Source organism: Pseudophryne corroboree, chromosome 8, assembly GCF_028390025.1.
Source record: "Pseudophryne corroboree isolate aPseCor3 chromosome 8, aPseCor3.hap2, whole genome shotgun sequence".
Taxonomy (NCBI): domain Eukaryota; kingdom Metazoa; phylum Chordata; class Amphibia; order Anura; family Myobatrachidae; genus Pseudophryne; species Pseudophryne corroboree.
The window spans coordinates 49,623,177-49,649,315 of NC_086451.1; positions in this window are offsets into that span (position 1 = coordinate 49,623,177).

Below are 26,139 nucleotides of genomic sequence, written 5' to 3' on the forward strand. Positions count from 1 at the left end.
TAGCGAGAGACTGCAGAGGACAGGGAGATAGTGAGAGAGACTGCAGAGGACAGGGAGATAGTGAGAGAGACTGCAGAGGACAGGGAGATAGTGAGAGAGACTGCAGAGGACAGGGAGATAGTGAGAGAGACTGCAGAGGACAGGCATACTTGCCTACTTTTGAAAAAGTATTTCAGGGTGATGTGAAAGTAACCCCTATAAGTGCGGGCGCGTTCTGCTACATCAGAGAGGCGTGTCATGAAAATGACTTACATCCAAATGTAAATGAGGCCAAAAGTTAGTAAGATCTATTTGTTGAAGAAAAGACACTGAGATTTTGCAGGACTTGTTTGTGTATTGTGTTTTACAAGAGGTTCCATATAGTGTAACTGTAAGTGGCCATAGGGATCACATTGCCTTATAACCAATGCAAGGAAATGGCACTAATGATCCCATTTGTATGTATGTATCTCTGATTTATTTTACCCCCAAGAATGTAATAGTTACATAATGGGCGTAAGGTGCAATCAGGGAGATTGCTGGACTATTCAGGGAGTGAGGGAGATTGCTGCTATTTCAGGGAGTCTCCTGCAGAATGAGGGAGGGTAGGCAACTATGGGACAGGGAGATAGCAAATGAGACTGCAGAGGACTGGGAGATAGTGAGAGAGACCGCAGAGGACAGAGAGATAGTGATAGAGACCGCAGAGGACAGGGAGATACTGTAGCATGAGAGACTGCAGGGGAGAGCGAGATAGTGAGAGAGACTGCAGAGGACAGGGAGATAGTGAGAGAGACTGCAGAGGAAAGTGAGATAGTGAGAGAGACTGCAGGGTAGAGGGAGATAGTGAGAGAGACTGCAGAGGACAGGGAGATAGCCAGAGAGACCACAGGATAGAGGGAGATAGTGAGAGAGACTGCAGGGTACAGGGAGAAAGTGAGAGACTGCAGGGGACAAGGAGATAGTGTGAGAAACCACAGGAGAGAGGGAGATAGTCAGAGTTGCCGACATTCTGGCTGCTCTCTGCGGGAGAGAGCAGCCAGGTCGGCTGAGCAGGGCGGGCAGGGGAGGCTAGATGAAGAGGAGGGGGTGGTCCGGAGGCGGGACGGGGGAGGAGCAAGGGCGGACGGGGCCGGAGCAAGGGCGGAGTCATGATGACGCCTCCTCTAAGCCACGCCCCACGTTCTGTAATGCCGCGATCACCGGCATTACAATGAAGGGGGCGTGGCTATGATGACGCGATTCTGCAAGAATCGCGTCATCGACTGCCCGGTCCGCCCACTTTACACACTAAGTGGGCGGACGGGCAGGGGGGGACCCCGCAAACCGGGAGACTTGCCTGCTCTTCCGTGGGGCCGGGAGGGTCACCCGATTTTCGGGAGCCTCCCGGCCATTCCGGGAGAGTAGGTAAGTATGGAGATAGTGAGAGAGACCACAGGAAAGAGGGAGATAGTGAGAGAGACCACAGGAAAGAGGGAGATAGTGTGAGAGACCACAGGAGAGAGGGGGATAGTGAGAGACTGCAGGGGACAGGGAGATAGTGTGAGAGACCACAGGAGAGAGGGAGATAGTGAGAGAGACCACAGGAAAGAGGGAGATAGTGAGAGAGACCACAGGAAAGAGGGAGATAGTGTGAGAGACCACAGGAGAGAGGGGGATAGTGAGAGACTGCAGGGAACAGGGAGATAGTGTGAGAGACCACAGGAGAGAGGGAGATAGTGAGAGAGACCACAGGAAAGAGGGAGATAGTGAGAGAGACCACAGGAAAGAGGGAGATAGTGTGAGAGACCACAGGAGAGAGGGGGATAGTGATAGACTGCAGGGGACAGGGAGATAGAGAGACCACAGGAGAGAGGTAGATAGTGAGAGACTGCAGGGGACAGGGAGATAGTGTGAGAGACCACAGGAGAGAGGGGGATAGTGAGAGACTGCAGGGGACAGGGGGTACCTCTGTGTTGTGTTCCGCAGCTGACTGCTACAGCCTCAGGTCCAGCCTTCTCCATTCTGTGTGGGGCCAGTGGGAGCAGGGACCAGGGAGACTGAGGAGAGAGGAAGAGAGTTGGGGGCGGGGCTGGTGCAGAGCAGGGATGGAAAGGTGATCTGGTGGTGGTGAGGGAGAGGGGAGCTTAGGGGGGGACCTGTCTGTGAGAGGAGCTTCCTAAGGCAGGTACCTGCATCATAATCTGGATTTGCAGTAGAGTACTGTACCCCCCTTATGGTGGCCCGGCCCGGTCTGGAACTGCCGGCCCCTTCTCATGCTGGTTGCCGGACACAGCTTCCGCTGCCTGACACTGACAGCCGGGAGGCAGGCGGAGGATCCTTACCGGCTGTCAGATATATGGAGACACAGCGCACAGACGACCCGATTTCTACAGAATTGTACTGGCTCCGGGGCACTCTGCGGTTATGGCTAAAGCCAAGTTGGAGAAAGGAGCTCTGACATCATCAGGGGGTAGAAGCAAGACCAGAACATGGTACCCGAAAATGTACCCTCGAGGGCTCGCTTCGCTCTCCACGCTTCGGACTCAGTGGCTCGCTTCGCTCACCTGGGTTACTAAAGGGAGTAGTTGTAGACGTGGACAGTGACAGTGCTATCCCACCAGCCTGGCTCCTCCCCCTGACATCAGAGGTCCTTTAGCCCACTTTGTTCTGGCATCTACCTTGGGGGGCACTACATTGTGGCATAATATGAACTAGGAGCGCTAAAATATGGCATAATATAAGCTGCGAGCACCGCAATGTGACATACAATGTGCTGGTGGCACTGAGGCATCATGTGTAAAGGGTGCACTGTGTGCCATAATGTCTACTGGCAGCACTACAATGTGGTATATTATAAACTGGATGCATTACAGTGTGGCGTAAGAGGGACTGGGGCCACTTGTTGGTATAATGGGAAATACAGCATTTCTATGAGACACATAGGGCTAAAACACACTACACGGTTGTTGCCGGCCGGGAAAAAGCCGGACGGCTTTTTCCCGTGCCGGCATTGTAGTTAACAGTGTGAGGGGTAGGGTCCCTTCACACTGCACGGCCCCGGCCCGGCTGCCGGGTTGCAGCCGGGTCTCACCACTGGAAGGTCCGGCGGCCGGGCGGCCGCCGGGCCGTCCTTGGAGCCAGTGAACCGTGTGTGTGAAGGGGAGCTTTCACACACAACGGTTTCTTCTGCAGCCGTGTCTGATGCTGCGCATGCGCACAGCATCACACACGGCTCAAAGCCGTCCTGTGTGACAGACACTGCCGGTTTCTCCCGGATGGCAAAAAGCCGGACAAACTTTGTCCGGCTTTTTGCCATCCGGGGAAAACCGGCTAGTGTGTTACAGCCCATAGGGTTTTATTCCGACCCGTTCGCACGCTGCTGTTTGTCGCAGCGGTGCGAACGGGTCGGTTCTGCGCCTGCGTGCCAGTCGCAACATGCACGCGTGTCATTGACCAGCAACGGCCGTCACCGGGCAACGACCAGAAGAATGAAGAAAGCAAGAAGATTGAAAGCAGGAAGGCGTTCCGGGACGGCAACTCACCGTTTTCTGGGAGTGGTGAGTCCAACGCAGGTATGTCCAGGCGTTTGGAGGGCGGATGTCTGACGTAAATTCCGGGACCTGCATTGCTGGATCGATCGCACAGGGTAAGTAACTGTTACCCTGGTCTACTTCTACACAAAACTTTTTTTGCATAGCAGGGCTGCACAAGCGTTCGCAGCATTGTTGTGCAAAAATGCCCTCCCTTTTCCCCGTATGACCCTCATAGGTGGTATTTCCGAATTGTTCGCTAGCTGTTTTCGGTCGCTGTGCAGCAACCAGGCAAAAAAACTGCACTTTTGCGCATGCATATGTGCGACGTACTTTCACAACAGCCGAAGTAGTTTCACACAAGGTCTAGCGACGCTTTTCAGTCGCACTGCTAGCCGCAGAGTGATTGACAGGAAGTGGGTGTTTCTGGGAGGTAAATGACCGTTTTCGGGGAGTGTGTGAAAAAATGCAGGCGTGTCAGATACAAACGCAGGATTGGCTGGCCGAACGCAGTGCGTGTTCGTGACGTCAAAACAGGAACTAAACATTCTGAAGTGATCGCAATCTAGGAGTAGGTCTGGAGCTGCTGAGAAACTGCACAATCTTTTTTTGAAGCAGCACTGCGAACCTTTCGTTCGCACTTCTGCTAAGCTAAGATACACTCCCAGAGGGCGGCGGCTTAGCGTTTGCACGGCTGCTAAAAGCAGCTAGCGAGCGAACAACTCGGAATGAGGGCCATAGTGCACTATTCCTGCACAGAGAAGTATCTCTCTAGAACAGGGGTGGGGAACCTTTTTTCTACCAAGGGCCATTTGGATATTTATAAAATCCTTCGGGGGCCATACAAAAATTCTCAACTTAAAAAATTACCCTGCCCCCCTAGTAGGTCTGCCCCTTTGAGGTACTGTGTGCGCGCGCCAAAAAAAATTGGATTTAATACCTACCGGTAAATCCTTTTCTCCTAGTCCGTAGAGGATGCTGGGGACTCCAAAAGGACCATGGGGTATAGACGGGATCCGCTGGAGACATGGGCACACTGTAAGACTTTGAATGGGTGTGAACTGGCTTCTCCCTCCTCCAGCCTCAGTTATAGGAACTGTGCCCAGGGAGACGGACATTTCGAGGAAAAGGATTTTTGCTAACCAAGGGTGAGAAATACACCAGCTCACACCACAACACACCGTACAACATGGCTTTTAAGAAATACCAGTTAACAGCATGAACTAAAAACAGCAACAAGCTGAACATAACCGATACACAACCTTCCTGTAACAGAAGCAATAACTATCAATACAACTGCAAAAAACAGTCTGCACTGGGACGGGCGCCCAGCATCCTCTACGGACTAGGAGAAAAGGATTTACCGGTAGGTATTAAAATCCTATTTTCTCTTACGTCCTAGAGGATGCTGGGAACTCCTAAAGGACCATGGGGTCTATACCAAAGCTCCAGACCGGGCGGGAGAGTGTGGACGACTCTGCAGCAACGATTAAGCAATCATGAGGTCCTCATCAGCCAGGGAATCAAACTTGTAGAACTTAGAAAAGGTGTTTGAACCCGACCACGTAGCTGCTCGGCAAAGTTGAAGCGCCGAGACTCCTCGGGCAGCCGCCCAAGATGAGTACACCTTCCTAGTAGAATGGGCTTTCACTGACTTCGGCAACGGCAATCCAGCCGTAGAATGAGCATGCCGAATCGTATTACAGATCCAGTGTGCAATAGTCTGCTTGGAAGCAGGAGTCCCAATTTTGTTGGGAGCATACAGGACAAACAGAGCCTCTGATTTCCTAATTTGAGCCGTTCTGGCGACATAAATTTTCAAAGCTGTAACTACATCGAGAGATTTTGACACAGCCAAGGCATCCGTAGCCACAGGCACCAATATAGGTTGGTTTATGTGAAACGAAGAAACCACCTTCGGCAAAAATTGTTGATGACTTCTCAATTCCGCTCTTTTCACATGGAAAATCAAATAGGGGCTCTTGTGAGACAAAGCCGCCAATTCCGACACCAGTCTTGCGGACGCCAAGGCCAAAAGCATGACCATTTTCCAAGTGAGAAATTTCAACTCAACCTTTCACAAAGGTTCAAACCAGTGAGACATAAGAAATTGCAATACCACGTCAAGATCCCACGGTGCCACGGGTGGCACAAACGGAGGATGGATGTACAGCACTCCCTTCACGAAAGTCTGAACCTCTGGAAGGGCAATCAATTCTTTTTGAAAGAAAATAGATAAAGCCGAAATCTGCACTTTAATGGAACCTAATTTCAGGCCTGCATCCACGCCTGCCTGCAAAAAATGGATGAAACGACCCAGCTGAAACTCCTCCGTAGGAACCTTCTGGGATTCACACCAAGACACATACTTTCTCCAAATACGGTGATAAAACTTTGCCGTGACCTCCTTTCTAGCCTTAAGGAATGTGGGGATGACTTCCCCAGGAATACCCTTTTCAGCTAGGATTTGGAGTTCAACCTCCACGCCGTCAAACGCAACTGCGGTAAGTCCTGGAAGACGCACGGCCCCTGCAGTAACAGATCCTCTCTTAGAGGAAGAGGCCAGGGATCTTCTATGAGCAATTCTGGAAGATCCAGATACCAGGCCCTCCGTGGCCAATCTGGAACAATGAGTACCACCTGAACCCTTGTTCTTCTTATGATCCTCAACACTTTTAGAATGAGTGGAAGTGGAGGGAACACATGTACCGACTGAAACACCCACGGAGTTACCAGGGCGTACACTGCACTGGCTTGAGGGTCCCTCGACCTGGAACAATATCTCTGAAGCTTCTTGTTGAGGCGAGACGCCATCATGTCTATTTGAGGAATTCCCCAATGACTTGTCACTTCTGCAAAAACCTCTTGATGAAGACCCCACTCTCCTGGATGGAGATCGCGTCTGCTGAGGAAGTCTGCTTCCTAGTTGTCCACGCCCGGAAGGAAGACCGCTGACAGAGCGCTTACATGCTTTTCCGCCCAGCGGAGAACTTTTGTGGCCTCCGCCATCGCCACTCTGCTCTTGTTCCGCCCTGGCGGTTTCTGTACGCCACGGCTGTTATGTTGTCCGACTGAATCAGGACAGGTAGACCTCGAAGAAAGTGTTACGCTTGCAGAAGGCCGTTGTAGATGGCTCTTAATTCCAGAACGTATAGGTGCAGACAAGCTTTCTGGCTTGACCATTTTCCCTGGAAATGTATTCCTTGTGTGACTGCTCCCCAGCCTCGGAGACTTGCACTCGTGGTCACCAGGACCCAATTCTGGATCCCGAACCTGCGTTCCTCTAGGAGGTGAGAACTTTGAAGCCACCACAGGAGACATATTCTGGTCCTGGAAGATAGACTTATTTTCCGGTGCATGTGCAGGTGAGACCCGGACCACTTGTCCAACAGGTCCCACTGAAATACCCGGGCATGAAACCTGCCAAACGGAATGGCTTCGTAAGCTGCAACCATCTTCCCCAGCACCTGAGTGCATTGATGAATCGATACTCTTGCCGGATTCAGAATTGTCTGGATTTCCAGAGCTTTTCCCGCTGGGAGAAACACTCTCTGCAGTTCCGTGTCCAGGATCATGCCCAAGAAAGACAGCCGAGTTGTCAGAATCAACTGTGACTTTGGCAAATTTAGAATCCAACCATGTTGTTGCAGAACTGTCAGGGAGAATGCGACGTTTCTTAGCAACTGCTCCTGTGATCTTGCCTTTATCAGGAGATCGTCCAAGTACGGGATAATTGTGACAATTGTGACACCCTGCTTGCGTAAGAGTACCATCATTTCCGCCATTACTTTGGTGTAGACCCTCGGGGCAGTGGAAAGACCAGACAGCAACGTCTGAAATTGGTAATGACAATCCTGAACCGCAAACCTCAGGAAAGCTTGATGCAGAAGATATATTGGGACATGTAAGTAGGCATCTTTTATGTCGACTGACACCATAAAATCCCCCCCCTTCCAGACTGGAGATCACAGCTCGAAGAGATTCCATCTTGAACTTGAAAGTTTTCAAATACAGTTTGAGGGATTTTAGGTTCAGGATCGGTCTGACCGATCCATCCGGCTTTGGTACGACAAAGAGGCTCGAATAAAACCCTTCTCCCTGTTGAGACAGGGTACCGTGATAATGACACGCTGTTGACACAGCTTTTGTATCGCAGCACTCTCTACTTCCCTTTCTGAGATAGAAACTGGCAATGCTGACTTGAATAATCGGTGGGGAGGCACCTCCTGATACTCCAGTTTGTACCCTTGGGACACTATGTCTAATACCCAAGGATCCAGGCCCGAGTGAAACCAGACCTGACTGAAGAGTCGGAGACGTGTCTCACCAGTACAGACTCCCGTAGAGGAGCCCCAGTGTCATGCGGTGGACTTGGCAGAAGCCGGGGAGGACTTCTGGTCCTGGGAGCCTGGCACAGCAGGCGTCCTTTTTCCCCTTCCTCTACCTTTAGAGGCAAGGAAGGACAACCATTTTCCTTTTTTGTATTTATTAGGCCGAAAGGACTGCATCTGATAATGGGGCGTCCTTTTCTGTTGTGCAGGAACATAAGGAAGAAAGGATGACTTACCCACTGTAGCCGTAGACACCAGGTCAGCGAGGCTGTCACCAAACAAGACACTACCTTTATATGGGAGAGCTTCCATAGCTTTGAGTCGACATCAGCATTCCATTGATGAATCCACAGCGCTCTCCTGGCCGAGACTGCCATGGCATTGGCCCTTGATCCCAAGAGGCCAATATCTCTCGCCGCATCCTTTAGGTAAGCTGCAGCGTCCCTGATATAACCGAGAGTCAAAAGAATGTTATCCCTATCCAGGGTATCCATGTCAGATGCCAAATTATCTGCCCACTTACCAATAGCACTACTCACCCATGGCGACGCCACGGCAGGTCTGAGCAGTGCACCCGTAGTGACATAAATAGATTTTAAGGTCGTTTCCTGCTTACGATCCGCAGGGTCCTTAAGGGCAGCAGTGTCAGGAGACGGAAGCGCCACCTTCTTGGACAGTCGTGATAGAGCCTTCTCCACATTGGGAGATGACTCCCACTTTTCCCTGTCATCAGAGTACAAAGGATATGCCATTAGAATTCTCTTGGGTATCTGCCACCTTTTGTCAGGAGATTCCCAAATTTTTTCACAAAGAGCGTTCAGCTGATGATAGGGGGGGAAACGTCACCTCAGGCTTTTTTCCCTTATACAAACAAACCCTTGTATCTGGCACAGTAGGTACTTCAGAAATATGTAAAACATCTTTAATTACCATAATCATGTACTGAATACTCTTAACCAATTTTGGATGTAAACTGGCCTCACTATAGTCGACACTGGAATCAGAGTCCGTATCGGTATCAGTATCCACCATCTGGGTAAACGAACGCTTTTGTGACCCTGAGGGGGCCTGTACCTGAGACAAGGCGTCCTCCATGGATTTTCTCCACGTTTGTGTCTGTGTCTTATAGGATCAATATCGGTTTGACTGAGCCGTCCGGCTTTGGTACTACAAAAATTTTGTAATAAAATCTCTGACCTTGTGTACTGGAACTGAATAGCAGACGACAACACTGCCTTATTGTCTGCTGATACCGGCAGACGTATCGTGAAAAACCGCATTGATGGTTACCATCAATTCCTTTTTGTAACATTTGAACACAAAAAATGTGAATCCGCCAATCTGTGGTTGTCTGATACCATGCCAAAAGAATCGTTTGAAGACATGCTCGCGCAACTGAAGATCAGATATGTTTTAGCTGGCTATTGGGTATATGCAATTCTGGACTAATTGCGTCTTTTTTTCGTCCGTTTTAGGATTCGACTGTACTCGACAGCCGAACCCCTCCGCCCGGGACCATGAATTCGCCATATGCAATACAAAACGCATTCGACACTCCCCTTGTCGAATAGCGGACCAATCATTGAGTAGTGGGCGTCCTGGATTCGACTTCCCGCCGTTTTGATCCCTTTAAAGGGCTTGTTTGCTGCGTGCTCAGCAGCCATTTTGTGAACCTGCAGAGAGGTGTGTGGAGGTGCTGCAGAGCTAGCAAATTGGTGTTGTTTGCTGTGGTTTTCATTTGGACACCCAGCAGGCTTTAATCCAGGACCGACAGGAGACCTGTTACCCCGGAGGAGAGTCGTTTTAGGAGCGATTTCTACATTTCTAGGCAAGTACCACATGTGGTCTGGCGTTGCATGTATGTGTTTGTGTAGTGGGAGGGTGCCATGAGGTGTACATGTGGCGTTGCTTTGGGGTGTTTGGGGTATGTATATGTGTGCAGGTATGTGTATATAGCTCCTGCTTGTATTGCTGCATGTTTTTTTGGGAGTTGTTTGTTGGTAGTTTTTCACGTTTTTTTTTTCTTCATAAAGTGGTTTTTGGGTCATGCTTTTGCATTGGTGTACCTCCAGCATGTGCAGGAATGCTTTTTGGCTTGTTTTGGGGTGATTTTAGAGTGTGTTGATATCGACATGTTGTCGACATGTGATGTCGTTTGTTGCCATACCATGTTTTTTTGCTCATATTTTAGCACTGGTGCATGCCTGCACATGCTGGAGGTACTTTTTGGCTTGTTTGGGCTGACTTTGACTGTGTCGGTATGTGGCATATGGCCGACATGTGGTGTAGATTGTTTACAAAACATGTTTTTTGCTCCTGCTTTAGCACTGGTAGTCCTCCAGCAAGTGCAGGGATACTTGTACTGGGGTTTTGGCTTGTTTGGCTGTGGTTTTTTTCAAATTTTCATTTTTTTTTTCTTGTTTGGTCCTCCTTGAGCACTGGGGTCCCAGCAGCATGACGTGTGGTTGCATGTAATTTTGTAATATGTGTTAAATTTGTAAAAAAATGTTTTTTATCTTTTTACAACAGAGATGTCCAGGGACAAGCGGCCCCGATCCCCCCCTTCCCCCCACCCCTCAGAAGAACTTTCCCTGCATAGCAACGAGGAGTGGGAGCTGACCCAGGAGGAGGATACGACCGACCAGGCATGCAGTGACCAGCCGCGGTCGTCAAGGGACCAAACGGAGAAGTCAAAGAAAAAGCTAGAAAAGGTAAATACTGACAACACCTGCAGACACAATAGCATCCAACTTGACAAACCCTAGTTTGCGCACTGCCATGCACACCTACAGGTATCTTTGCGCACTGCCAGGGATACTGACACTCACAGGTACATACCGATCTTATTAAATGCATGTTTTTTTTTTAATCCCTGAAGGCAAGAAGCCAGCCAGAGGAGCAGTCGGAGGAGGAAGCCTCTGGTGAAGATGCAGGACCGAAGAAGCCGCGTGGACCCAGATACACTGAGGCGGATAACTGTGCCCTAGTGGATGGCGTCGACAGGTCCTACGACATTCTGTATGGACCAAGGGCACAGACCACAGCAGCTAAGACCAAGCAAAACATCTGGGATGCCATCACGAGACAAGTCACTGCAGTATCTGGAAACCGCCGGAGCACCAGAAACTGCATGAAGCGGTACAGTGATTGCCGCAGACAGACCAAGAAGAAGATGGGGATTCAGCGCCGACATGACACAGCTACGGGAGGTGGTCCGGCTCTCAATCTGAAGTGGCTACCCTGCAAGGAAGTTATTAAAAGGCGCATGAACCCTGCCATGGTCCAAGGAGTTCGCGGAGGTGTGGACTCTAGCCGTCCTGCTGGCTTTCCCGAGGAGGAAGAACCGCCCAGAAGACGGAAGACGGCGGGAGACAAGCAGTCCAAAAGGAGGCCTGATGGTAAGAATACATTCAGATGAGCTGCACTAATCTTTTTTTTTATTTTTTTTATTTGCTAATGTGTTTGTTCTTTTTCCCCAGACACGCCTGTCCAGAGGACATCATCTGCGCACAGGACATCGCCAGCGCGCGGACCATCACCTGCGCAGCAAGCATCAGCAGTGCGCAGATCATCACCTGCGTGCCACACATCGTCAGCGAGCAGAAAGTCACCTGCGCACCAGACATCGTCAGCGCGCAGACAATCACCTGCGCGCCAGACATCAGCGCACAGAACGTCACCTGTGCACCAGACACCGTCGGCGACCACACCACCAGTTGGGTGCCAAAGTACATCTCCTGCTCGCAGGCCATCACCAGCTCGTCATCTCTCCAGGAGCTCTGGGACTGTGACCGAAGAGCCTCAACAAGACACTACCCTTGTGGACCCATCACCCGAACTGTTTGAGTCTACAGGGTTAACGGATGAAACTTTTCTTGGGTTTGAAGACAGCCGTGCAGAAGTATCCAGCCAGACCCTTGAAAAGTCTCCAGAATTGAGGACAAGTGAAGCTCCTGGAGCAGCGGCACCACCGGATGGAGGTTTTTAATTTATTTTTATTTTTTTGGGGGGGGATGGTAGGGGTGGGGGGGGGGGGGGGCATTTTTGTATAGTTTATTAACTTTAATTTTTTTTTCTTTTGCAAACAGAGGTGCCACGGACCAGCAGCAGACTTGCTTCGGGGATTGGTTCCTTCTACAGGCCGGATCTCCTACAGTATTCGTCGGACGACGAGGTGGAAGTGCAGCAGCCTGCTGTTTCTACATCCCTGAGTGAGTAAATATCGAATTGTGAGCCTTCAAACAAATGTATGAATTTGTAGACTAATTTCTAATTTTTGTTTTCAGCTGCACAAATGCAATTGGTGGCAGACGTACAGGAAGGGCAGGATCCCTCAAATGTTCAGAGGGTACACACCCTGGCAGCAGAGATGAATGTCAGCCAGGATAGTTTTCGGGTTGTCATTGGAACCAGACTGGACGCCATTGAGAGGACTATGGATAAGATGGCAAACGGTCTGCTTGAAATGCAAAAAGCTCATGCTGACAGCACGGCAGAAACGCAAAAGACCAGACGAGAAGATCACAGGGAGACTATGGACATCCTTCACGTTCTGGCCACATCCATCAACCAGCTGGTGGAGAACACATCATGCCTGGCACACAGCGTTGACAACATTTTGGAGATCCATCGACATTCCGCATCCAGCCAACAGATCATCGCAACCACACTGCAGATGATGTACGATTAGCTCCCAGAGCCAGCTCATTAACACGCTGGTGAACCACCACTTCCACCATCACAAGCCACACGGACGCCTCCTTCCCTTCCTCCACCACCGTCCTGGTATAGACGGTCACAGCTGTACCAAGGATATACAGGGATGTACCCCACCCACCAGATGCCTCCACCACCAACACCGGCCGCATCATCTACACCCGCACGGCCACCGAGGCCAAGTCAACACACTCCCCAGCAGCCCAGGGCATCGACGCCCCATCAGGAGGAAGAAGAGGATCCGGACAAACAACCACCATAAGCCCGGTCTTATTGTTTTATTATTTACTCTTATGTTTTTCATGTATCCCTTTCTCCCCCTCCCATTAGTTTTTTTTTTCTTAATGTTTGAGACCAGACACTACCAAGGAGCTGTATGTCTAGGCATACATGCGCGGGCATGTATGCGGGCGCATGTGGTAACGGATGAAAGCTCCTTGTGGCTACATGTATGATAGGCCAAAGAGCTATTCTGATACTACTTTTTTTTTTTTTTTACAAAAAAACTCCTTTTTGTATTGGTGTACAATAGGTTTTCACTGTTGTGTGAATATACTATTCACTAGTGTTTATTTTTGGCTTATTCATAGGATTGGGTGGAAAATTGAAGTGGACGGCGTAGTTCGTGTTGTGCGTACCAAGGTGAGTAAAGCCATGTTTCAATGTATATATTCAAGAAACTTTGGACCGCCTGCCCTTGTGGAACCACACAGCCCAGCAAAGGGTCATGCTGGGCTGTGTGGTTCCACGACTGCAGGCGTGTCAAAGCGCTGACCACTGACACCACTATTCCACTTTGGACCGCCTGCCCTTGTGGAACCACACAGCCCAGCAATGGGTCATGCTGGGCTGTGTGGTTCCACAAATGTTCTTGGGAAAGGAATGAACATGACATCATTAGTGTCTCTACTTAATATGGTTTTTTGTTTTTTTTTCACAGATATCTACACAAGAAAAGAATGTAAAGAAGAACAAACACTACTTTTTTTGTTTTATTACATTTTATTTTTTATTCCAAAATAAAATACAATTATATATTTCTTCAATAAATTTTTATAAGGCGCCCATAATTTTATTGCGATTGACATAAACACTTCTTTAAGCTAGCTTATCACTAAAATAACGACACCACTAAAATAACGACACGGACACGTTAGCTGTAGTTAAAGGCCAGACGATATTTATTGATCGCTGACCTGTTCTTTAAACTATAATTGTAATTGAATTGATTTTATATTGGAGGATGGCAAAAGGACCAGTCGCTACCAGACACCAGCTCCAGTCCATTGGATGAAATCCAACCATCAAGGAGGGGAGTACCCAAACCCCGCCTCCTTCCTGCATAACCCGCATTGTGCAGGCCTCACCACTCTTTTCTCTGGCAAACGTTCGGCTCCCGCAGGGGAACGTCTAAATGTCCAACCGCAAGAGAAGGACACACCTGCCGTCCTTCTAAAGAGGGTGCCCCACAATGACCACTTATGCCCATCTGACCGCTGGTTGGTAGCGACTTCCCGCCAGTCTGGCTGTCAAGAGCCCACCGAGAAAAACAAGATGTAGGAAAATAAAAATAAAAATAAAATTATGGTCAGGGCGGGCGGGAGGGCATTCCAAAATGGCAAGAGGAAGCTGAGTCATATGATCATGGTTTATATATTCTTCCAAGACCAACCCCTTAAACTTTGATGGACAGCCCTATGATCCTATAGGAAACTACCCAAGAACACACTGATCTGCCTAGCAACTGCTTAGTCATCAACAACCAATCACAAAAAATTGGACTCTTATATGGCTTCAGGCTTATGCAGCCTTCAGCTTCTTTAAGGCGCCCATAATTTTATTGCGATTGACATAAACACTTCTTTAAGCTAGCTTATCACTAAAATAACGACACACTAAAATAACGACACGGACACGGTTAGCTGTAGTTAAAGGCCAGACGATATTTATTGATCGCTGACCTGTTCTTTAAACTATAATTGTAATTTAATTGATTTTATATTGGAGGATGGCAAAAGGACCAGTCGCTACCAGACACCAGCTCCAGTCCATTGGATGAAATCCAACCACCAAGGAGGGGAGTACCCAAACCCCGCCTCCTTCCTGCATAACCCGCATTGTGCAGGCCTCACCACTCTTTTCTCTGGCAAATGTTCGGTTCCCGCAGGGGAACGTCTAAATGTCCAACCGCAAGAGAAGGACACACCTGCCGTCCTTCTAAAGAGGGTGCCCCACAATGACCACTTATGCCCATCTGACCGCTGGTTGGTAGCGACTTCCCGCCACAAAGGTTTAACAAACCGCCCCGCCATCCAAACCAATAAAAACCAGGAAAGGAGAAAGCTAACTAAAAGGACCCAGAACCCCAGGTAAGACAAAACCTGCAAAATTTCAGCCGGAGAAGACGAAACGCCTCCCCCCCTTGTCGAAACTGCGGCTGACGCAGTACCAGCAGAGGATGCCTGACCACCTAAAAGCCGTAACCCAAAACATCAGCTGTCCTATGCGCCAAGTAATGCCCTGCCGCCCAAAATTGTAAGAGTGGCCAAACCAGCCATACCCATTCAACCTTTGACGGCTGCAAAAGAAAAACACCCTGAAATCATCACTGACAGACATCACATAGGAAGACCAAGTGACAGATAACAGAACTAACCCAAGTGAAGGAGAAAACTCAAAAAACCTCCCGTGGACCGTTGATGAGCCAATTGTAATTAAGCCCCCTCGGAGGAAAATTTAAAAATTCACTTCACACCCTCGATTCCTGAACGCTACTTGTTCAAAAACCGACGGGTAAACAAGTTTTTGGGTTAGCCCAACAGGCACAACTAAACATTATCCACATGCAGAAGGCTTCTAGTAAGCCTCCCTCCACGGAGCACCTCCTGAATAGCTGCCGTGGAGAACCCTGTGGCTGCCGCACGGTAGCCACCCCTATCCACAAGGAATAGGACCCAAAAAGTATACCTCCAACGGCCCCCGTCCCGCATCGCCGCCATGGAGGAACCTGTGGCTTCCGCATGGTAGCCACCCCCATCCGTATGGAATAGGACCTAAGAAGTATATCTCCAAAGAACCACCCCTTGCATAACTGCCGAAGGGGACCCTTTGTCTGCCTCACGGCAGGAATGGATCTAAAAAACAAATATACCTCCAGAGGACCCCCTCCTGAATAGCTGCCGCGGTGGACCTCGTGGCTGCCGCATGGTAGCCATCCCCATCCGCAAGGAATAGGCCTAAGAAGTACACCCCCAACACTCCAGGTCCTGGACCGCTGCCGCGGGGGACCCTGTGACTGCCGTCCAGCAGCCACCCCAATCCAAAAAGAACAGGACCTATAAGGAGTACCCTCCAACTCCCCAGCTTCTGAACAACCGCCGGGGAGGACCCTGTGGTTGCCGCCTGGCAGACTCCCCCCTCTGCACGGAACAGGACCTAACAATTATACCTCCAATGTCCCAGCACTGGAACCGCTGCCGAGGGGGACCCCGCGGCCGCCGCATAGCAGCCACCCCAATCGGCCCATAAACAGGACCTGCAACAAACATCCCCCCAGCGACCCAGCTCCTGAAACCGCTGCCAAGGAGAACCCTGTGGCTGCCGCATGGTCAGCCTCCCCAGTCCGCTGGGGATAGGCCCTATAATAAGCACACCCCCAAAAGCTCTGCTCCTCAACAGTTGCCGAGGATGACCCTGAGGCTTCCGCAAGGTAGCCACCCCAATACCGCAAGGAATAGGACCTAAGAGTATACCCCCAATGGCTCAGCTCCTGAATAGCTGCTGTGGGGGGCCCCTGTGGCTGCCAAATTGCAGCCTCCCTCATCCGTAAGGAATAGGACCCAAGCAGTATACCGCCAACGGGCCTGCACCTGAACAGCCGCCGTGGCGGACCCTGTGGCTGCCGCATGGCCAGCGGCCCCATTCCGCAAGGAATGGGTACCGAACCCAAACACAGCAGCAACCCTGTACCTTAGTGAGATAACCAGCGAGCGCCTGTATCAGCAACTGGTCGCCCCCCCCCCGGAGGCCCATCTATACTCGTGTGCCAGGCGCAGCGGGCTGACACCCACAACCTCCTGGGCCTCCAAGGACGCCCAGCGACCCCCAGCTGCTTGATCCGATTTGGATCACACCATCCTGCAGAGCAACCGACCCCCCCCTGCAACCCGCGTTACAGATAGAGGTCCCAGCATCCCGAACTGCCTGCTGCTCGCCACCCTTCGCTCACCCGCAACAACCAGAAGCAAGTCAAAGCAAAGGCTAATCTAAACCGGGGCCACCTCCCACATCACTTGGCGACAGGAGGCAGCACACCCAGCAACTCCGCCAAAATTTGCCACGTAGCAGGTCTACGTGTATCCGCAGGCGCGGGGCGCACCCTAGCCCCAACCCTAAAGCGCTAACGAAAGACCAAGCAGGGCCCCCAGCCCGCGCAGCCTAGAACGGAAGGAAATGCCCGCAAAGGCAGGATACATGGCCACCTAGGCCCTCCCTCCCAAATAACGCTCGAACAGAAAAACCAAGCAAAAACGTCTACCAGGGACACACCCGCTGTATCCAACCTACTGAAAAAACACCGGGACGTAGCAGACGCCCCAAACGAGGAATGAGCCAACGCATGACCAGTCCGAGTAGCTAACCCTCCCGGACAATCCACCCGCCTGAAGACGGGCATGAGGAAACCAAATGACGCAACCCCGGAACCCACTCGCGGCACTCATCAAAATGCAAAGAGACAAAGCATCCGCCAACCCATTCCGACTCCCGAGCGGGATGGCAAAACTGCACCGCCAGCAGCCCCGCAGCTGTTGCAACCGCCGCAAAGCCTGGGGGGACCGTAGGGAACCATGAGGAGGAGACCACAACCACCTCCCCGTAAAAAACTATAGGAATGAAGACCAAGCACACCCCAACATCTCTGCTCCCACGGGAAGGGAAACCGCGGTATGCTACCTGGTCGACCCCGCAGGGGCCCTTAGTATTCTTCAAACCTATGCCACCCGTGGGGATAAACCTGCTCGCCAATGGGGAGGAGCTAACACTGCACCCGCTTAAACCGACTTCGCGTCAACCCCAGCCATCGTTAATAAAAACCCCAACAAAGTCGGCACCCTGTCAGCGGGGAGGAGACAGCAACCCGCAATTGTGCCCAGCGCCAACCCCTGAAACCTCAAGCAAACCGGTAAGGCCCTAGCCGTATACCGGGGCAACGGGATCCGCTAGGACCCTGACAAAAACCTGGCAACCTACTGCAGGATACCTGCAAACCAAAATGCCTCCCCGACCCATGAAGAGAAAATAGCCCCTGTAGCGAGAAACACCAAAACGGGCCGGATCCGGACCGTGTGCCCCAACGCCAAAAAGTGCAGAATTTCTCAAAAAAGGCACATGAGCCAGAAAAACTCGGGGCACCGACCTGTCAGCATAGAACAGGCCCCTAACCGAGGCCCGAAATATTTGAGGTGATAGGGGCGCAGGGGAAGCGGCGCAAACACTACCCAACGTATAAGTTAACCAAAATTGAGGTACCCGGCCCATATTCCTGGCACAAAAACGCAGAGTCCCATAAAAGACTAATCTCACCCCGCGCGAGGTATCGGAGATGGGCCTGTCAGCATAGCATGCAAAGAAAAACCCCTTGAGGGTACGACAAATGTAGCCTAAGGCGGCCCCAGCCCAGGGTCCCTGGCCATAACCCCACAGGGAAGAAGCACAAGCCGGGAAGAGATGAAAAAACAAAACGTCATAGGGCTCGCACGAGCCCTAAGCCGTTTCGGCGACCACCCTCCGCCGGACCTGATGCGGGAAAGCGTGCGCGGACCTCCAACACCCGCTCCCGGCTGGGGCACCCTCATTAGACGGGAGACAGGCCTAGCAAATTCGCAGGAGTGACGAACACGGGAGTGGACCTATGGTGTACTAGCCCCTGCCATCAGCGACACCCCCCTTTTCTACCAAGGAGCGCAAAAAACAGCAACGCCAACTGCAAGGGACCCGCGGTCTGGGGCCCCACTGTGCGGTCCGGCCCGCCGGACGACCCCCATACATAACCCCAAGAAATTGACGTTACACCCCCGAACCCGATGGACTTCACGTCGTAATCACCCCGAGAAAACCGTAACCACAACTGAAAATTACGGAAAGCCGTCTCCCCAATCCCCCCCCCCCCACCGTCCGCTTCCTCCGCGAACCGAAGGGGGCGGGGGACAAGGTAGCCGCCGGCGCCCTGCCTTTCCGAGAAGCCTAACGCCACGCGCAGCGCCATGAGCCTAGCCAACTAACGCGGGCGCCCAGGAGAACCAGAGTAAAACGCTACAAAAAGGTACAAGAACTGTAAAGTAATAATAAACAACAGCATGCTCACCGGTGTCTGGAGGACGTGTAATACCATCATCCGGCTTCAACGCCACCGACCCTGTCATTGCATCATCCATTGTCGTTGCAGCCACATCCCTACTTTGTCACCGATCCCTCCATGATGAATCCACCGACTCCCCGGACTCGCAGACACCTGTGCGGACGAAACAGAGGGGACAACAAGCACCGGAAGCGCCCGCGCATAAAGACAGAAAAAAGGAGGCACAGGCGAGGGCAAAGGAACGCTGCAACCCTTGGACAGCGGGCTGAGGAGTGGGAAAACACCTAGGTGGGGGGGAGGAACCCGGAGCGCGGAGGGGGGGGGGGGGGGGGGCAGGGCCTGACTAAGACGGGGGAGGGGGGGGGCGCCGGAGCCCAAGGAAAATTGGAATATCACCCCGGAACTGCATACAGTCGGAAATTGCGGGAGGTGGGCAAAGACAGACCCGTCCGCCGCGTCCCGGAGGACACCGGACATGACTGACCAATGGGGAAGAGGGGTGTATTACGGAGCAACCCTGTGGAAACTTCCCCCTGGCATGCCTGACAGGCGAAAAGCAGGGAGGGGGGGACAGGCAAGGGACAGGATGCTGGTAGGAAAGACTGTGCGGACGTTAACCGCAATACCACAGCCTGGCCAGCAGGGTACACCAGCAAAATGCACCGAGTGAGGACGAGGAACCTAGCAACCCCAAGGGAGCGGGGGGGAAGGTTTACCACGCATGAGCCCGGCGTGCACACCGTGGCACGAGACGCCGCAGGCACCAAGCCGGCCCCGGGGGAGAACCGTGGACCACTGTCCACCAACCCAGAGCGCGCCCTTCACAGCGCCCGCCCGCGGTGGCCTAAGTATGCCAGCAGCCGACCCCCCCCATAATCACGGGGGAGTTAACAATTAAAAATTAAAAGACCCTTAACCAGGGACACGCACTGGGGAAAGGCCGGGAAACAAATGCCGCCCCACGCGCCGCCGCCCGTCTCCCCCCCGCAGCCAGCCCGTGGCAACCAGGCCACGTGGCTGAAGGAGCCGCCGGGTGGGTCTGACAGCAGTGAGGTGAGAGAGGAGAGCGTGGAGACGCAGGGCGGGGGAGCAGAGCACCAACAGCGGCAGCCGCGGCGGGGGAACCCGTCCCGGATAACGGCCGAACCACAGGGGGAGAAATGCGGGCCGCATAGGGTCGACCTCTCCGCGGCCAGCAGGCCCCGGGACGGAGACAGGGGAGGCCACGCTCCGTGCACAGGAGCGCCGGAAGCCTGAGGCCGCAGACAGGCGATGGGAGGGGGGGGGGGGGGAGAGGACCCGCACGGACGCTGCCTAGCAGCGGGGGAGGGGAGGGGGAGAGGAGCCACAAGCAACAGGGAAAAGAAAGAAAACGCTGGTGTAGAGGGGGGAAAACAGTGCAGTAGGACACTATAAGACACTATAAGACATAAGGCATATAAGACATATAAGACAATATATAATGCCAGCAGTACTCAGCCTTCCTGGGCCATTCCAAAATGGCAAGAGGAAGCTGAGTCATATGATCATGGTTTATATATTCTTCCAAGACCAACCCCTTAAACTTTGATGGACAGCCCTATGATCCTATAGGAAACTACCCAAGAACACACTGATCTGCCTAGCAACTGCTTAGTCATCAACAACCAATCACAAAAAATTGGACTCTTATATGGCTTCAGGCTTATGCAGCCTTCAGCTTCTTAAATGAGAAGTTTTGTGTGGTTTTTCTTTCAATTATTAGTAAATAAAATGTAAAATATGAGATGCAGTGGTATTGTTAGGTCGCCCATGGTACAGCAGAGGAACTGTCGTGTCCCTTTTCATCCATGATGATTCAAGCAACTTTGGAAGGATACTCCGCAAGACCTGTGGAAGAGAATAGTATGAGGTTCCAGCTAATGGTAATAGTGTCACCCTTCTCAGGAAAAGACAAGGTACAAGCAACACTTTGACACAAGCAAGTTACAGCGGCCTTTGTCTCAAATGCAGCCCTCCGGCACTTGAGTAACTACACATCCAAACATTCCCTGACGCAGCGTAAGCATTGGTGTATCAGGGCATGATTGGATGTGCAGTTTTGCAAATGCCGGAGGGCTGCACTATGGACATGCCGGGGTGATTTGGACAAGAGGGAGTTTTGGGCAATACATCTCACCTGAGGGGGGCTGTATGCTACATGTCGGAGGTTCAGGTCCACATCACAAGTAGGTTGCCCATGGTACATCAGGGGAACTGTCGTCTCTCTTCACATCCACGCCACTTGGGAAGGATACTCCGCAAGACCTGTGGAAGAGAATAGTATGAGGTTCCAGCTAATGGTAATAGTGTCACCCTTCTCTGGAAAAGACAAGGTACAAGCAACACTTTGACACAAGCAGGTTACAGCGGCCTTTGTCCCAAATGCAGCCCTCCGGCACTTGAGTAACTACACATCCAAACATTCCCTGACGCAGCGTAAGCATTGCTGTCAGGGCATGATTGGATGTGCAGTTTTGCAAATGCCGGAGGGCTGCACTATGGACATGCCGGGGTGATTTTGACAAGAGGGAGTTTTGGGCAATACATCTCACCTGAGGTGGGTTGTCTGCTACATGGCAGAGGTTCAGGTCCACATCACAAGTAGGTTGCCCATGGTAGAGTTGGATAAACGGGTCCAATATTTGCGACAACCCAACAACAGGAAAAAACAGGGGGTAACAGGTCGTCAACAGGACGAAACTTGGAAAACAGGCCTGGGAAGGTGCGTCAACAGGACGTAAATCTCTGAAATACATAAATAAAGATTTTTTTTTAGAATATTACAATCTCAGTTTACACGATAATACAAATGTTACAAGTATACTCACAGGCAGTGGAAAAAAAGCTTTGGATCAATATCCGTCGGGAATCATCACCTTCGTCCATACCCACCGGCAGAGCAGAAGAACGGTTCCCGCATCGGAAAGCACTGCGACGAAGAGTCACCGGCAAACGGTTTGCGACACATATGTTGTGTAAAATACAACATGCATTTACCATGCCGCAAACCTTTGCCGGTGAGTACAAAAGAGCACCACCGGAAGTGTCTAAACATCTAAACCGGCTTTTAAGTACACCGAAGGCACGCTCAATTATTTGCCTCGATGCTTTGTGTGTCTCTTGGTAACGTTTTTCAGCTCTACCAACAGGATTAGACAATGGGGTCAAGAGGCACGATTTGTTGGGATAACCCGCATCGCCTATGGAAATGAAAAAAATGGTGGGTAATATAAAAATAAATAAATAAATAAATTAAAAAAAAAAAAACCCAATGAAAATAAATACCTAACAGCCAGCCACCCGGCATGTTTCCTGTTTCGAACTTCTCAAACAGTGATGACTGGCTTAGGATGAAGGAGTCGTGAGACGATCCAGGAAATCCCACAAAAATATAAAAAAATTTCATGTTGACATCACAGACCGCCTGTACATTCATGGAATTGAAATGTTTTCGGTTCCGAAAACATTCTTCCGAATTCCGTGGCGGTCTGATCTGCACGTGGGTACAGTCAATCGCGCCCAGAACATTGGGAAAATTGTATTTGGAAAAAAAGTTTAATTTGATCTCACGACATGCGCTGTCCGTATCTGGAAATGTGATGAACTGGATCGTCAATTTGCGTAAAGCCCTAATGACCTGGGTTATACAGCGCGACAGTGTCGACTGTGAAAAACCGCATGTTTGAGACAGTGTAGGCTGGAATGTGCCTGACGCCAAAAAATGTAACGTAGCCAGCAGTTTCTGGAAACCGCTGACTGCGCGATTGGTCCGTGCCCGAGGTTCCAGGTCGGCCTCCAACAGAGCGTACAGCGAATATATGTCGCGAGTCGATAAGCGATAATTTTGAATCACCTCGAACTCGCTGAGATCCTCCAGTTCACACCTAGTGCGATACTGGCGTGGACGTGGAAATGAAGAAACACGCAATACTGGCTCACCCAATGCAGACATTTGCTGACCTTGATCCTGATGTTCAGCAGCCCTTTCTTCCTCCATGCTTGCAGCCAGCATGAACATCACAATCTGGTCAGAAAAAGGATCCATTATTGTAGTCAGTACAAAAATAGGATATAAATGTGTTTTAAAACGCAGGGATTGTCCTAAAAAAACGATTCCACAAGAGAGCTGACTGTAATGGCTCCTCTCCCATGAGTCTCAAAAACGGGAGTGAGGAGATAGGAGGGGCTTTGCAGAAGTGTATCCTGGGTAAAACTGTGGAATCATGGGTACATTTCCCTCAGCAGAGTGAAGAAAAAAATATTCTTTAAAAAAAATCAATTAAATAATACTTGTGAGTCAAAAAAAGACAAACCAAGTAGATAATCCCTTCAAATATAAATAGATATGCTATTAGCAATCCAAAAAGCAAAAAAAAAAAAAATTTTGTAAAAATTTTTTATTAGATCCCGCCAGCAAAGTGAGGCGGACTGAAAATGACGAAATTGCTGTGGAAAAGCACTGTTGTCGAATCGACATTCTTCAATTGAATATACTTTTGTCGAAAAGCCGCATTTTGACCATTGCAGACATGTTGAATTTTGAAAATGTCGATTTGCAAAAAGTCGAATCTGAAACGGCAGGTATTTTGTCGAAAAGTACTGTATTGAATTGACGAATCCAATTCGACATGTTTTTTTTTGTCGAAAATGTCCCGTTTTTCGACTTTCGCATTAATTCGACCGCAATTGCATATACCCCTATGTGTTTTGGCGACGGTAAGTTTGTAACATCTCTGTCCTCTACCCCGTCACTGTGTCCGATAGTTTCTGGAGCACAGTCAGGAAAGGACTGAGGTACTGGTGTTGCGTAAATTTCCTTGCAGAAACTGATGCTGGCAACAGAAGGAAAACAGAATTTTCCCAATAAGGATTAAATAACATATTGCCAACCTAAGGCAACACCTTTATTCCTTGTTTCGAATTAGTGTTGGCCTGCCAAGACCGTAACCAAAGTGCCTGACGGCGCTATAATAGAGGTCGAAACTTGAGAACTTACCTGATTAACATCCGTAGATGCCATAGGCCCTCATTCCGAGTCGTTCGCTCGGTAAATTTCATCGCATCGCAGCGATTTTCCGCTTAGTGCGCATGCGCAATGTCCGCACTGCGACTGCGCCAAGTAAATTTGCTATGAAGTTAGTATTTTTACTCACGGCTTTTTCATCGCTCAGGCGATCGTAGTGTGATTGACAGGAAATGGGTGTTTCTGGGCGGAAACAGGCCGTTTTATGGGCGTGTGGGAAAAAACGCTACCGTTTCCGGAAAAAACGCAGGAGTGGCTGGAGAAACGGAGGAGTGTCTGGGCGAACGCTGGGTGTGTTTGTGACGTCAAACCAGGAACGACAAGCACTGAACTGATCGCAGATGCCGAGTAAGTCTGAAGCTACTCTGAAACTGCTAAGAAGTTTGTAATCGCAATATTGCGAATCTTTCGTTCACAATTTTAAGAAGCTAAGATTCACTCCCAGTAGGCGGCGGCTTAGCGTGAGCAACTCTGCAAAAATCGCCTTGCGAGCGAACAACTCGGAATGAGGGCCATAGCCAAATACTACCTGATTTGCAAATGTGATCTTTAGAAGTAAAATATGGCCTAAGGAACGACCCTGTTGTAGTTGTTAGTGAGCTGTGTCACCTCTGCAACTACTGCTATGGTAACACAAAGAGAAAAGGTCGCACAAGTCATTTCTATTTTTTCTAAATGGCCCCCTTAAATTTTTAAATTTTGTTCATGTGAATTGTCTTTTCAATGGGGGGTGCTACCACAGGCAAGATAGGGTAATATGTATACAGAAGAGAGAAAACAGAGTTGCCTTTTTGTGATGCACACTACTAATAATAAAAATTAACTTTTAATTTGTTTAAATAAAACCGTTGCGAAATATAAGGTAAAGTATAAAGAGATGAAAAGATAGAAAGAATCTTTAAAATATGACTTCCTGCACACAGGGCGTCCGCTGGGCTATAAGTTCTGTATGCCTGTATAGTATACAAATATCTGTACGTCTCTCCGTATTTGTAGGTAGACGTTATGTAATCTCCGGCAGTGATTCAAATCTTATTTCGTATTTTACCTTATATTTCACAACGGTTTTATTTATACAAATTAAAAGTTAATTTTTATTATTAGTAGTGTGCATCACAAAAAGGCAACTCTGTTTTCTCTCTTCTGTATACATACAGCTATGGTAACCCAACTCCAACTAAAGAAAGTCTAAGCAACACTGCTGCTGCATGTCTTCAGCAGGGCCCTTGGCTTACGCGGCGACGGTTGTTAAAGTGTCGATGCAGCTGAGAGTGGAATAGTTTATTAGAAAGTTTGAAACTAAAGAGTCTACCGGTGTGAAATTTCTGAGTAAGTTATCATGTGGTAATTAAACAGAAACAGCTTTGCACAGAAAGCATTTGGATGTAATAAAACCTTGTTTATTTCCTGATATAATCAGGTCTGGATTGACTGAATAAAGAAAAGCGTAAATTAAATTATGAGATACATGCTGCCTACTGTTATGATATGAACCATACATTCTAGAATAGTGTGAGCGCCGTGGCTGCTGAGACAGTGTTATTGTGAAACAGATTTTGCCGCCTCACGTTCTTTTCCGTGCAGCGGACAAATGTGATCTGAAATCAGCCATCGCACCTGCCAATATCATTTAAGGAGAATCAGAATAGAGGTCCTTATGTGGACCCATATGTACAAATTACTGTGTAAGTGTAAGCTGTCCCAGTTGTTATGCATACCGACAGACAGTAATACTGTGAAATAACGCAAAAATAGGATTTTATTACCTACCGGTAAATCCTTTTCTCTTAGTCCATAGAGGATGCTGGGGACTCCAAAAAGACCATGGGTTATAGACGGGATCCGCAGGAGACATGGGCACTTTAAGACTTTAAATGGGTGTGAACTGGCTCCTCCCTCTATGCCTCTCCTCCAGACCTCAGTTACAGGAACTGTGCCCAGGGAGACGGACATTTAGAGGAAAAGGGTTTTTTTAAACTAAGGGTGAGATACATTCCAGCTCACACCACAACACACCGTAAAACATGTTTTTTTAAGAAAATACCAGTTAACAGCATGAACCAAAAACAGCAACAGGCTGAACGTAACCGAAACGCAACCTTTGTGTAACAAAAGCAATAACTATCAACAAGTACTGCAGATAGAGTCTGCACTGGGACGGGCGCCCAGCATCCTCTACAGGCTAAGAGAAAAGGATTT